General features: G+C 38.5%; 1 pseudogene; it reads left to right on the top strand.

Moving 5' to 3' along the window:
• Positions 1-5,547: 5,547 nt before the first annotated feature.
• LOC123789639 (olfactory receptor 2A5-like) overlaps positions 5,548-15,239 on the top strand; it is a 31,867-nt pseudogene continuing 22,175 nt past the window's right edge.

Genomic DNA, 15,239 nt, shown 5'->3' with positions numbered 1-15,239 from the left:
CAATCATCAATCCGTTCTTTGTATCTATGAGCTACTTTTCCCTTTCTTTTTCTTTTCTTTTCTTTCTTTTTCTTTCTCTCTCTCCCTCCCCCTCCTTCCCTCCTTCCCTTTTTGGTTCCACATATAAGTGAGATCATATGGTATTTGTCTTTCTCTGTCTGACTTATTTCACTAGCCTAATGCCCTCACGTCCCATCCAGGTTGTCACAGATGACAAAGTTTCCTTCCTTTTTATGTCTGATTAATATTTCATCGTATATATACCACATTTTCTTTATCCATTCTTCTGTTGATGGGCACTTACGTTGTTTCCTTGTCTTAGCTATTGTGAATAGTGCTGCAGTATCATGGGGGTACAGATAACTTCTTGAGTTAGTGTTTTCATTTCCTTTGGATGAATACCCAGGAATGAAATCGCTGAATCAAATGGTAGTTCTATTTTTAATTTTTTGAGGAACTTCAAAATTGGCTGTACCAATTTACATGCACAAGGGTTCCCTTTTCCCCACATCCTTGCCAACACTTGTAATCACTTCTGTTTTTGATGATAACCATTGTAACAGGTGTGAGATGATATCTCATTGTGATTTTGATGATGACATGTGATGTCAAGCGCATTTATTTTCATGTACATGTTGGCCATCTGGATGTCTTCTTTGGAAAAATGTCTATTCAGATCTTCTGCCCATTTTTAAAATGGATCGTTTGGTTTTTTGCCATTGAGTTACCTGAGTTCTTTACATATTTTGGGTATTAACCCCTATTGGATAAATGATTTCCAAATATTTTCTTCCATTTAGTAGGTTGCATTTCCATTTTGCTGATGGTTTCCTTTGCTGTGCAGAAGCTTTTTAGTTTTATCTTCACATGTATCATGACATTATTCTCTATTTTTTACATCATGAAAACTTTATTAACCTCAAGAGTTATAAAATTCTAGCAAAATTAAGCATAATTAACTTTCATTTAAAATATATAATACCCAATTAAAAATATATAGTACTCAAAGTATATAATATATAGTATTAACAATGGAAGCAAATATATATGCTGAGAAAGACAACCAAAAGGTGAAGTCCAGATTGCTGCTCAAGACATTTAATATGCTTGAATAAATAAACACACAAATAGAATTTACTTTACTTGGTATAGGACCATTATCTATGTCCACTGCCTCTTTGTTGCCCATTTTTTCATCATAATTTTATGTCTACGTTGTTCACATGTGCTGCCAATACATGATTGTAACTATAAAAATACAGGCAATTCTATGCTTCTTCTCTTTTCTAAGCAAGATAATTATATTTCCATGGAATATAAATTGTCACCATTTTTAGAGTTAGAAATTCTTCAAAGAACAATTAAGCTTTGCTGAAACATGAAACAGAAGATAGTTCTAGAGAAGATTACAGCATTTCAATTTGGTGCTTCCAATGAGAATTTAAAAATTGGCTTAACTGTTGCCCAAAGTCAATACCTCAGATTCTAAGATGTCAGGCTGTATATTTGAATGAGCTTATATATATTGGGCAATGTGAGCAAACTTTGTAAACTATAAAGTTATTCAAGTGAATCAAATGTTTATTTTCTATATATAATTGAAAATAGGGGAAGTCATATGGTTGTAATATTAAACATGATACACCTTCAAGTAAAAGTTTAAAGCATTTCTCCATTGTCTTATTTCTTGTACAGAAAGAAAGAGTGGAAAAACAGAAATAAAATTATTTAAAGCTCTTAAAATAAGGCGATAAAAACTGTGTTTCTAAACTATTACCTGGTTCAAAATAATTATTTTGGGGGTATAATTTTTAGTAGAATTTCGTTTTTACACTGGTGCTTAGCTATACACTTTGGAGGTGTCAGAGCTATGTTTTTGCTGTTCCAACGTCGTCGTGAATATTGTACTCTAAACTGCATTATAGGAAAGCCTATAGAACCTTCTATCAGAGGAAAAGACCAGCAGTAGCAGTCTTCTGGCGATCGGGGGGTCTTCCAAACGTTATGAAGTTTCTGTGGAGTCACAGCAGGGACAAGCTGTACCCTACAAGCTCATGGATATCTCTCATTCTCACAAGAGAGCCGTCGAAGACGGAAAACACACACACACCTGGACCCAACACTGGCATTAGAAGAAAGCAATGAGATACCCCAGAGGTTAGTCAGAGTTCAAGAATTCAGAGATATGTGCGGTTAAAGGAGCAGACACCACCACTAGATTGGAGTCAGGGAGACGGGAACGAATCTCATTTCCCCTACTTACTGTGTGGCTGGTGCAAGTACCTAAAATACGGAGTCCTCATCATTAAAACAGGAATAACGCTTCCGCCCCAGAAGATCAAGGCCTGTCACTGCGGGACACTGCATCAGCACAGGGCTGGACACAAAGACACCCCGAGAAAATGACACTCACATACACGGTCTCCAGAGACCACTAGTCAGGCATGAAGACTGAGGACTGTTCCCAACTGCGGACTCAGGATCAGAATCGGGTGGTGTCCCGCTGTTCGGAAGGAAGGCTCTTTCCTCTTGAACTTCCTTCAAACAGCAGGATCCCACCATGGGGCCCCTCAAACTTGAAAGAACAGTTTTGTCAGCAGCAGTCCTGTACGTCCTACTGATCACTAGCACAGCTGATCATTATTCTTTCTTAACCCTCAAAGTCCCCAACATGGATTCTTTCATTCGCCTACTACCCGAGACATTGATTTGTTTAAAGCCTCCAGAAAATGTCGGGGGCTCTAAAAACATCAAGGCAGTCATATCTTCCAGCCTGTGAGGTTACATTTTTTCCCTTAGGAACCATGCAGAGAACCTGCTAAGGTGATGAGCAACACAGGAAGCCTCCTTTGCAGAGGGGCTTCTGGAACAACAAGGGTGAAGCACAGCGCCTACGCTCAGATCGGACGCAGAGGGTTCAGCCAGGGACCGAGGGCTGTAACATAAATGGACAAGCATCGGAGCGGGCAGTCCGCACACAGTGCACTACAAGGAAATGACCTAGCTTCCGTTACCTGAACTAGGTGTCTCAGTCCCTCCCACTGGGGCTCTTTGCAGTTCAACTTCTTTAACGTTGTCTAAGGTTCTTGGACCCCTGACAAGGCCAAGCTGATTGCTGGAGAATCAAGCAGAATGACAGCACATCAACTAGTGAGCAGCTCACAGAACACGGTCTCTAGAGGCAGCCTTCCTGAGTTCAAATCCACACTCTGCCACTTACCCGCTGTTGACCCTGGGCTAGCTCTTTAACCTCTCTGTCTCTCTTCTATCACCTGTCAAATGGAGATAATTGTACCTACAATGCAGAGTAATCACGTGGACCGAGTTTTTGTAAATGCATAGGGCATGCGTGGCACATAGCAGGAGCTGTGCTGGATAAATGACAAAAATTGCATCCACCATGGGCTTGGTGTTACAGCTGGTATTGGAATCTGAGAATAGAAAATACCTCATATTACCTTTCCCCTTTAATGCATTATGCTGAATTAGTCGGTCATAGATCTCGGAAGACTCTAAAAAGATAATTATTTTTTTCCTAGACTTATTCTTTTATTTGGGTTTGAAATCATTTTCCCCACTTAATAGATGAAGCAATGGAAATTTCAAAAGTTTAAATTACTTACTAAAAGTGAAAAGAAAAAAAGAAACTTAGTGAGAAGAGATGAGATTAGAAACTGAGAAAACAGTTCTCCCAAACCTGCTATGAGACAGAACATTTTTGCGAGATGCCATTCACAACCCCCCCTTAAAAAGTAATTAGAGCCCCTGATAGTTTTCTAATAGACGTTCGTGACATTTCAGGAGCCCTTCTGGGTGTGCAGGGTTACCCACTCAGCTGACAGTTTGGGGGCTTGTCTACATCTTTAATCCATTTTGTGACTAGCCTAATAATCTTTCTTTTTTTCAACCTCCTAATAAATACTTTATTTTTTATTTTGTTATTATGTTCAATTAACCAACATATAGTACATCATTAGTTTTTGATGTAGTGTTCAGTGATTCATTAGTTGTGTATAATCTTTAACCAGACATTTCCAAATCGTATCCACGCTCCTTTTTGTCCTACAGAATGTTTTTACCAGCGGGAGGCAGCACTGAGTTTGGTTCACTCAGCAACCTCTCTCTTTAAGCAGCCTGTTGGAAATAGAAGCCTGAAGTGAGCTCAAAATCACTTTCCCACTCTCCTTCTCTTTCCTCTGCTCTCCCCTTCCTTCCCCTCTCCCATTTCCTCCCGTTCCTTTCTTTCCCCTTTCTTTTTTTAAACAGAGTAACCCAAAGTTAGAAAGGTAAAGCCCAGAGAAAACGAGACAGTCCGTGGTTCTCATACATTAGCTTGCACCAGAATCCCCTAGAGGGCTTGTGACTCAGGTTGCTGGGATCCACCCCTGGAGTTTCGGATTCTGTAAATCTAGACTGAGGTCTGACAATCTGCATTGCTAAATTTCCTGGTGGAGTAGATGGTGCCAATCAAGGAATAACACATGAGATAAACTACAGAAATGGAAAATTCCTTTTGATCATGACCTTTGGACCAGCTATACCTTTTCTTTCATTCTCCACACCCCAAAGCTCTCGTCCCCCTGGGAGAGGGGATAGCCTCAGAGAGACTGAGAATCCCAATCCATGAAGGTGGGAGACAATCCCACTGGAGGGGAGGATGCTGAGTAGATAAGGTTAAAGGTATGTTGGGGGAGGGGTGCAGGGACCGTCCCCTGTGAGAATCAGGTTTTCACCTGAGATGCCACTTCTGAATCTACACCAACTGGTGCTTTTTTGAGGGTTGGATTGTATCCATTTAAACTGGAGAAAAGGATTGGCTGAAGGTTCTTCAAGACTCTCAGGAAAGGGTGGAGGCATTCTTCACTATTTGAGCTGCAGCCCATTTCTCCAGGGAAAGCGGTGAGGAGATCCAGAGATCCAAACTAGGCTCCAAATTCCCACTGGTGTTCCCCAACATCCAGATTCCCTCCCCACACTGCCCTCCCCCCACCTCTTCACAGGCCCTGTTCCAGAGAAAAGGGGAGAGGAAAATGAATGCAGTTTGACTGTAATGTGCCTTCCTTTTCCCCATGTTTTAATTCTTCTAGGTGAGATAGATCAAAAACTTTCCTCCCGAAGTTTCTCCTGGGTAGAGGTTATTTGGGAAACAAGCTTAATTTTACAAATACACCATTCCTCGTTCTCAACCCCAGCCCTCACAACATCTATTAACATCTTGGGAGTTGTTTTTACCAGTGTTCCCAGCTTCAGCTGGTGGTCATAAGTCTCACCTGGGGAGCTATTACAAACCACAAAACCAGGACTCCACCCGGGACCCACATCATCAGAATCAGGAGCCTGTGGTCTCTCATAATTGCTGAAGTTCCCAAGTGATTCCAATGGACCTTCTAAGGGTAGAAAACATCCCCGTTTTAATAGTCAATTACAGCTCTGTGAGCCTGCTGAGCTTTTGCTCTGGGCAGTGAGGAAATGCGTACCGCAGGGCTGGTTTAGGAACGGGAGGCTGCATGAGGGTGCTGTGTCCAGAGGAAAAGACAAGACTGGGGCATGGGAGACCTCTTGAGAAAAGGGGCCGCCATCACAGACCAAGAACTTCCAGTGTCCAAATTCATCCATGACCTCAATCATGATCTTTCGAGCAGTGGAATGACTGAAAACCTCAGCTTTCCCAACTTGGCTGGTTCCACTCCAGCTCTGAGTCTGCACCGGGGTGAAGGACAGACTGAAGGTAAGTGCTTGAAACTCCCCTCCAACGTCTTCCTGTATTATAGGGCATAGTTTGTGTGGTTCTGAAGGCAGCCCCAATTATGGCTTCTTTATAATTGGGGGGCTCAAAGGCATCAGCCCTTGGAGGATGCCCACCAGAGAAGACAGTGGTTATTTCACACAAGATGAGGGTTTTGGTTTTTAACTTTACTAGGAGAGTTGAGGTTTGAATTTCTCCTTGAGGGGATCAGAATGCTTGATGGTAATGTTGGTCACTTGTGCCTTTTACACGGTGATTAGAACACAGATTTGAGATATTTGGTTAAAATCTCTGCTCATTCATGAACTTAAACCCACATGGTGACCCACATAGTGAATAAACCCTACATCCATAAGCATAAGAGAAGCAATTTCTTAAGCTCTTCTCCTGTTTAGCTGCTTTATAACTAGTTGACCCAAAGAGTTCCCCCAAAATTTCTAGAAAATGAGTTCCTAGGGTGACCATGTAATGCTTAAGTATTTTTCTTAACCTGTACAAACTCTTCATTCATAGAGTTGGCTTTGTATTTTCAACTAATTAGATTGGGCAGAATTTTCTGTTGATCTCTGGTATTTAGAAATTGTGTGTTCTATTGTGTTGGTCCCTGGTATTTAGAAATTTTCCTTCCATTTTTAAATATTAAGTGTGTTTTTCTTTATCACAAAGAATGGGTCCAGAATTATTTTCAAAGTAACTTCCCTGTGCTTTGTCATGACTCACTTATAACCCACTTGGTCCCTTCATATTAACGAGGTGCTCTCCGAACCTTCTTTAAATTCTTGTTCTTTCTTCACACCTGTTTTCAAAACCCTGTATATAATATCCCAAGTTCTCTTCTATCAAACCTGTATTCCAATTCTAGACGTTCAAATTTCATCTCCTAGAAGCCCGAGTTTCATTTCTCATGATCTTTCACCAGGGTAGTCTTCTCACTGTTTAAACAGCAAGACCATTGTCTGCTCATCCTCACCTGAGGACTTCATTCACGTAGTTTTCCATGCAGGAGGGGCCCTCCCCTCTCTACCAGCAATGGACCGCCGGCCGTGGCAGCCAGCAATGCGAGAGGACCAGTATGACCTCCTCGCCAGCAAAAAAGCTTCTCATTGGCCCACTTGTTCCAGGAAATTGCTGGCCATAGAAAATACGCCCCTCTAACATTGAATAATCCTTCTGCCTTTGGCCCTAAACTGTGTGTTTAGCCCCTTACGGCCGACCAAGGACAGCCTAATGCCCCTTAAGTCCAATTAGACTCCTTGACTTCCCCCCAAAACTCCAAACCACCAGAATAGAATGCTTGCCAACCAGAGACTGTGTTTCCTATTTTTACTGTGTCAGGTTTACTTTCCTTGCTAACTCCTTTGAACCCCTGCTCACATAAAGCAAGAGCAGATGGGGTGCCTTGCCAAAAGTCTATGAATACACAGCCTTTTAAAACTGTGTTTCAAATCTGGCTTTATGTTAGACCCTAACCATCTAAATCCTAGTAACTTTTCAGAAGCAGTTTTGGTTCTAACCCATCTATAGCTGTCCAGCGCTAAATTTCCTCTTTCCTATGTTATCTGCCCCCTTCCATCCCCTGTATAGACCGGCCCCAAGCCACCCCCACACAGGCATTGTGAGGTAATCAGAAGGAATTGAAAGGAGGGGAGCTGTAGCTTTTCTCCCTGTCTGCCCTCTCAGTCGTCTCCCTCTCCCCATACACCTAAAACTGAACCTAAGCTTAAATACATAATGTCCTGTCAGTAAAGTTTTTGAGTAACTTGGGAGAAGGAGCACAGATAGAGATTGAATGGTGATCAAGGCCAATATGGAGCCACAGGTAGGCTGTTCTAATCCCGTTTTTGATGGGCATTAAGTATAGTTAATGTTTGTCAGCTGCAAAGTGGCGACTTGATTGCTAAGCAAACAAAATGTATCCAATGTCCTGTGAAAAGCAACTTTTTAAATTTAAATTATTAAGAATCCTGAGGAGAGAGGAGATAAACCCAAATAACAAGAAATTATTTTTTAAGATAAAAATAATATATCTAGAAAATATTCCATAGCTGGGTTATTAGTTTCAGAGATAGAAACACCCTTTCTAAATTTTTGTAATCTGGATATTATTTTGTATGATATTAGACACCCACTAGGGACTGAAATAGAGACTTGTTAAATGGGGTGGATGAAGTGAATTAAACTCTTCTTCCAGTGATTGATTCTCAGAAACTTCTTTGATGAGGTCATATTCTTTTCTATAATAATTTGCCTTTCTTTCATTATTTTTTAAATTGAAATGTATTTGACATATAACATTGTGTAAATTTAAGGTGTACGGTGTTAACTTGTTACATTTATAGGTTGTAATATAGTTGCCATTGTAGTGATATTTATTACATTACATAGTTATCCTTTTTTAATTGTTGAGATAATTAAGTTCTAGTGTCTATTAGCAAGTTTGTCAGATATAATACAATATTGTTGTCGATATTCACTATACTGTGCTTTAACTCTCCAGAGAATATATACCACTCATTGTAAGTTTGTACCCTTAAAAATATTTGTCCTGTCTCCCCAATCCCCAACCCCCATCCCCTGGTTAACAAGTTTGGGTATTTTAGATTCCACATAAAAGTGATGTCATACTTGTCTTTCTCTGTCTGACCCCTCTCGCTTAGCATAATATGCTCAAGGTCCATCTATATTGTCACAAATGGCAGGATGCCCTCCTTTCTCATGCCTGAGAGTTTCCAATGTATATATACCACATCTTCTTTATCCATTTATCTTTCGGGGCCTTAGGTTATTTCCATGTCTTGGCTATGGTGAATAATGCTGCCGTAAACATGGGAGTGCATATACCTCTTCAAAATCTTGTTGCATTTCCTTGGCTATATACCCGGAAGTAGAATTGCTGGATCATACGATAGTTTGACTTTTAATTTTTTGAGAAGCCTCCATATTGTTTTTCATAGTGGTTGAACCAATTTGCATTCCCTTGTCGGCACTTACTATGTCTTCTTTTTTTTTTTAAGATTTTATTTGAGAAGGAGAGAGTGCACACACATGCACACAGCATGAGCACAAGTGGGGGGGGAGGGGCAGAGGGAGAGGGACAAGGAGACTTGGTGCTGGGCAGGGAGCCCAATGCAGGGGCTCAATCCCAGGACCCTGAGGTCATGACCTGAGACGAAGGTGGATGCTTAATTGCCTGAGCCATCCAGGTGCCCCTGTCTTGTCTTCTTGATAGCCATTCTAACAGGTATGAGGTGATAACTCCCTGTGGTTTTGCTTTGCATTTTCCTGATGATCAGTTACGTCGAGCATGTTTCCATGTACCTGTTGGCCATGTAGATGTCTTCTTTGGAAAAGCATCATTTTCCCCCCATTTTTTAAATTGGATTCTTTCATTGTCATTCAGTTGTATGCGTTTTTTATATATATTGATTATTAACCTGTTGTCTGATACATGGTTTGTAAAAATGTTCATCCATTCTATAGGTTGCCTTTTCATTTTGTTAATCGTTTATTTTGCTGTGCAGAACATTTAAGTTTGATGTAGTCCCATTTGTTGGGTTTTTTTGCTGTTTTTTGTTGTTGTTGTTGTTGTTGTTTTGTTTTTTGCTTTTGTTCGTGCTTTTGGTATCCTATCCAAAAACTTGCAAAATGGCAAAAGGGAAGAGGAAGATACAGGTCCAGCTATGGAATGAATATGTCACAGGAATGAAAAGCAGAGCATAAGGAATATAGTCAAGGATATTGTAATAGTGATGGAATGGGAGAGACGGTAGCTACATTTGTCATTAACATAGCATAATGTGTAAACTTGTCAAACAAGTCGTACACCAGAAACGAATGAAACATGGTCAACTATACTCAAATAAAAAAATAATAATCATTGCCAAGACCAGTGTTGAGCTTCTTCCCCATGTTTTCTTCTGGGAGTTTTGTAGTGTCAGGTCTTACATCGAAGTCTTTGATCCACTAGAAGTTAATTTTTCTGACTGGTATAAGATAGGGGTCCAATTTCAATCTTTGACATATGGATAGCCCCTTTTCTTAATACCACTTATTGAAGAGCTCATCCTTTCCCTATTGGGTGTTCTTGTCTCCTTTGTCAAATATTAGTTGACCATATATATTGGGATTTAATTCTGGGCCCTCTATTCTGTTCTGTTGGTCTATGTGTCTATGTTTTGTACCAGTACCATACTGTTTTTATTACTACAGATTTGTAATATACTTTGAAAGGAGAACTTTGTCTTTTTCCTCAGGATTGCTTTGGCATTTCTGGGTCTTTTGTGGTTCCATAGGAATTTTAGGACCATTTTTTCCATTTCTGTGAAGAATGCTATTGGTACTTTGATGGGAATTGCATTGTAACTATAGATGCCTTGGGTAGCATGGACTATTTAACAATAATTCTCCCAATCCATGAATACAAGACGTCTTTCTGTGTTTTTTGTATCTTCAGTTTCTTTCAACAAAGTCTTATAGTTCTCATAGTATAGAACTTTCACTTCCTTGGTTAAATTCATTCTGAAGTATTTTATTGTTTTTGATGCTATTGTGAATGGGATGGTTTAGTGAGCTGTTTCATCATTAGTGTATAGAAACGCAATTGATTTCAGCGTGTTAATTTTGCACCTTGCAACTTTACTGAAATCATTGATTAGCTTCAACGGTTTTTTAGTTGAGTTTTTGGAATTTTCCATGTTCAAAATCATTATCTACAATAGTAACAATTTTACTTCCTTTCTGATTTGGATGTTTTTTCTTTGTCTCACATAATTGCTCTAGTTATAGGGCTTCCAGTACTACATTGAATGAGTGGTGAGAGTAGGCATCCTTCTCTTATTCCTGATTTTAGAGGAAAAGCTTTTCAATCTTTCTCCATTGTGTATAATGTTACCTGTGGGTTTGTGGTAGATGGACCTTATTATGTTGAGGTATGTTTCATCTATACCCAATTTGTCAAGGGTTTTATGAAAGGCTGTTGGTTTTTGTCAAATGCTTTTTCTGCATCTATTGAGCTGATTATCTGATTTTTATTAATGTGATGTATTACATTTACTGATTTGCATGTGTGAACTATCCTTGCTTTCCAGGGACAAATCCCACTTGGTCATGGGGTATAATCTTTTTAATGTGTTCATGAATTCGATTTGCTAATATTTTCTGGAGAATTTTTGCATCTAGAGGTATCAGGGATATTGGTCTATAGATTTCTTATATTCTTGTTTGGTATCAGAGTAATGCTAACCTCATAGAATGAGTTTGGAAGTGCTCCCTCCTCTTCAAGTTTTTGGAACAGTTTGAGAAAGGTTGATGTTAATTCTTCTTTAATTGTTTGGTAGAATTTGCCAGTGAAATTATCTGGTCCTGGGGTTTTGTGCTTTGAGAAGTTTTTTGTTACTGATTCAATCTCCTTATTCATTCCTGGTCTGTTCAGATTATCTGTTTCTTCTTGATTCAGTCGTGATAGGTTATGTGTTTCCAGAATGTTACCCCCCCCCCTTTTTTTTTTCTAGAAATGTATCCAATTTTTAGATTACCTAATATGTTGCCATATAATTATTTGTGGTAGTCTGTTATGATCTTATGTGTTTCTACAGTATCAGTTGTAATGTACCCTCTTTCATTTCTGATTTTTAAGATTTATTAGTCTAGCTTAAAGTTTTGTCAGTTAGTCTTTTTGTAGAACCAGCTCTTACTTTTGTTGATCTTTTCTGTTGTTTTTCTGGTCTCTATTTCATTTATTTCTACTCTGATCTTTCTTTCTTTCCTTTTGCTACCTTTGGGCTTAATTTGTTCTTTTTCTGGTTCCATGAGGTATAAAGTTAGGCTGTTTATTTGAGATCTTTGTAATCTTTAAATATATGTATTTATCACTTTTGCAGAATCTCATAAGTTTTGGTATGTCATATTTCCATTTCTATTTGTTTTAAGATAGTTTTTTTAAATTTTCCCTTTGATTTCTTTGACCCATTGGTTATTTAGAAATGTGCTTACTTTCCACATATTTGTGAATTTTCCACTTTTCCTCTTGTTGATTTCTAGTTTTATACCATTGTGGTCAGAAAGTTGGTATGATTTCAAACATATTTGCTAGGATTTGTTTTGTGTTCTGTGTTCTATCATTTGATCTATCCTGCAGAATGTTTCAGGTGCACTTGAAGAATGTGTATCCTGCTACTGTTGAATGAAATGTTCTATAAACATCCGTACCGTTTGGTCCATTTGTTCTTACGTGTGGTTCAGTTTCAATGTTTCCTTGTTGCTTTTGGTCTGGATGAACTATCCATTGCTAGCAGTGGAGACCAGAAATCCCCTACTATTATTGTACTGTGGTCTATCTCTCCCTTTAGATCTGTTGGTATTTAATATATTTCAAGTGCTCTGCTATTAGGTGTGCATATACATATGAATGTTTTATCTTCTTGCTATAGTGCTACTTTTATCGTTATGTAATGACCTTCTGTGTCTCTCATTTGCACCTTTGGCTTGAAGTCTATTTTGTCTGCCATAAGTATGGCTACCCCACTTTCTACTTTGTTTTGGTTTCCACTTGCATGAAATACCCGCTCCCATCCCTTCACTTTGAGTCTATGTATGTCTTCGGAGTTCTAATGAATTTTCTTTTTCTGCATTCCTATAGCTCATTAAAATGAGCAGCATCAAGAATCTAAGAAAAAAATATCTCCCATAAGAGAAAACAATCTGAGAACTACTTCTTTAAGTTATTTTTAAATGGATGGTTTTAAAAGAATATGCGTAGCAGGAAGTGATTATTCAGTCTGATAACTGATACAACAAAATAAAAACCTCTCTTCATTGAGGCCAGATGTCACCCCTCAGAGGCCAGCTCTGATTACCCTTGAACAAATTGTTCTCCATCCACCTGCACTGCTCTATTTCATCCTGCACCTGTTGTTCAAGTGTGTATCTTCCCTACTAAAATGTAAGTTCCTGGAGGAATAACACTTCATCTCCCCTGCTTATCATTGTATCATTAGGACCTAGAATTGTGCATAAAATATTTATTCAGTGAATGAATAGCTGGATGGATGAATAGACTGCTTTATGCTGTACCTTTATACTGTACTTAACCATTAGGTGAGAATTATTAAGACATCTGGGGCTGATACAATTGTTTTGGGGACAAAAGGTAGCACTTAAGTAATTTACTTTATCGTATGGTATTCTACTAATATTCACTCTCTATAAATGAATATCTTCATCCTCTTTTTATTGTGTTAATGATGATTGCTCACCTCTGATCTCCTAGAGGGAATTTTGAGAAGAGACCTTTCTTCCCTAAACCTTCCTGATGATGTGGGGATTGGGTTGGGTTCTTGTGTATATGGCTACAATTCTTGTATATCTGTAACAGGATGTACCAGATTCAGAATGAAATATGCATAGACCAAGAATGGGGAGATGTAGTAAGTTTAGCTGAGATAATGTATGGTTTAGCTGAGTAGTAGGAGATAAAGCTGAAAATGAAGACTGAGGCCAAAAGATAGAGGGTCTTGGGGAGAGGATAGTGGGTAAGAAATTTATATTTATTAAGTCAAAAATGAAATCCACACGCTTACATCCCCCTCACCCCCAACCAGAAGTAAATGAAAAAAATTAGGATTGATTACATGTAGGGGAGAGAAGTTCACAGAAGCAGAACTGTCTATTTCTTCATCAATAGGACATATCTATTTTTTTTTCTTTGAGGAAAATGACCATTATTATGTTATTGTGGTCTGTTCTTGGTGCTGATGAATTATACTGTTAATTTTATAACAATATTTGCTCATGTATGGCTCTTTCAGTATTGAAGAACTCCTGATGTTTAACAAAAAGATATGCTAAGTAGGTAATGAAGATCTGAAGCAAATGTACCAAAACGTTCCTATTTTCTTTGACATAAATTATAGTTACTTTGAAGCCTTTGTATGTAACTTCAATATCTGTGCTGTATCTGGGACCACTTCTATTGAATCTTTAATTTATTAACTTTTCCTACTTTTTCACATGTTGAATGATAACCTATAGCCTCTACGATGTTATCATATAAAGATTATAGAGGCTTTTTCTCCCTATAAGAAATCTGTTGAAGATACCCTTTTTCCTTTTGGGAATTGGTTTTAGATTTGTTAAAACTGGTGTATATATATATATATATATATATATCAGTTTTATTTTTTTTATTTATTTTTATTTTTTATTTTTTTAAAAGATTTTATTTATTTATTCGACAGAGATAGAGACAGCCAGCGAGAGAGGGAACACAAGCAGGGGGAGTGGGAGAGGAAGAAGCAGGCTCATAGCAGAGGAGCCTGATGTGGGGCTCGATCCCATAATGCCGGGATCACGCCCTGAGCTGAAGACAGACACTTAACCACTGTGCCACCCAGGCGCCCCCTATATATCAGTTTTATTGTACTGGTTTTCTACCATTTTTGTGCTTATATCAAGGTCTTTATAAAGATCTTTCCATTCTAGCTAGATTGTAACCACAATATCTCATGAACACTTCGCTGTTTCTGTGGAATACCTGTTCAGCTCTGTTCATCTTTTGTTGGCTCTTAGCCTCCCAACAACTGTTTTTTGCTGGGCCATTCACATTTTTTTGCAACTTAGGAGGACCTGGACAATGCCTAAGAAATTCCTATATATATTTTTGGGACTCCTTTTGCACATGTACTTCCTCCTTCAAATTTCCTCCCTGAGAACCCCAGCTTTCTTATTAGCTCATACCTGCAACCCCTGTTGCTTACACCCTGTGAGATTTCAGCTCCATGTTTGGCCTCCATTTTCTTGATTTATTGTTTGGAAGATACCTCTTGGAAGGAAGCCTGTGTGAATGTGAGGCTTACTTGTACTTTAAACAAGCATCACAATCTTGTACAATCCACCAAAGACCCACTCGTTCAAAGCTTAAAAACTTACTTTTGATTATTTAAATAATTTTATCTTGCTAAAAAAACCACTAAATATTGTGAAAAATTTTTGGAAAATTCTTTAGCACATAAAAAATGCTTTTAAAGCAGATTAATAGGTAAAGCAGGAAGAAAATAATAAATTGCACTAGTTTGAAGAAGGTTTGGCAAGGACAGACACATATAATTTACACAAGCATCAGATTGTTCCAGTGAACAATTCAGTTTTATTGCCCTGTCTGTATGAGTAGGTAGGTAAGAGCAGGGGCAATATAATCCTGAGTCCAAAAGATAAGATTAATCAGAAATATGGACTCATATACCAGAGAAATGTTAAGCAGGTTGATTTGTGACTGTTTACTAACAGCAGGCTATGTATGATTTTCATTGATTTAAGAGAGCCATTCATTGTTATAGGCATAATCAAATGTCAGTTAACCAAGTGCCAAGCAATGCCATATAGAAGTCAATTATCAATTATTACATTGAAGAAGCTATTGGAAAATTCCCCATTATGGAATAAAAAACATGACAAATAGTGCATTTATTTCAAGTTTGGGAACAAAAACTTTCTCAAT

Source organism: Ursus americanus, chromosome 3 (assembly GCF_024610735.1).
Source record: "Ursus americanus isolate L20-20 chromosome 3, mUrsAme1.1.p, whole genome shotgun sequence".
Lineage (NCBI taxonomy): Eukaryota > Metazoa > Chordata > Mammalia > Carnivora > Ursidae > Ursus > Ursus americanus.
The sequence above is the reverse complement of the archived record's forward strand: the minus strand, read 5'-3'. Positions and strand labels throughout refer to the sequence as shown.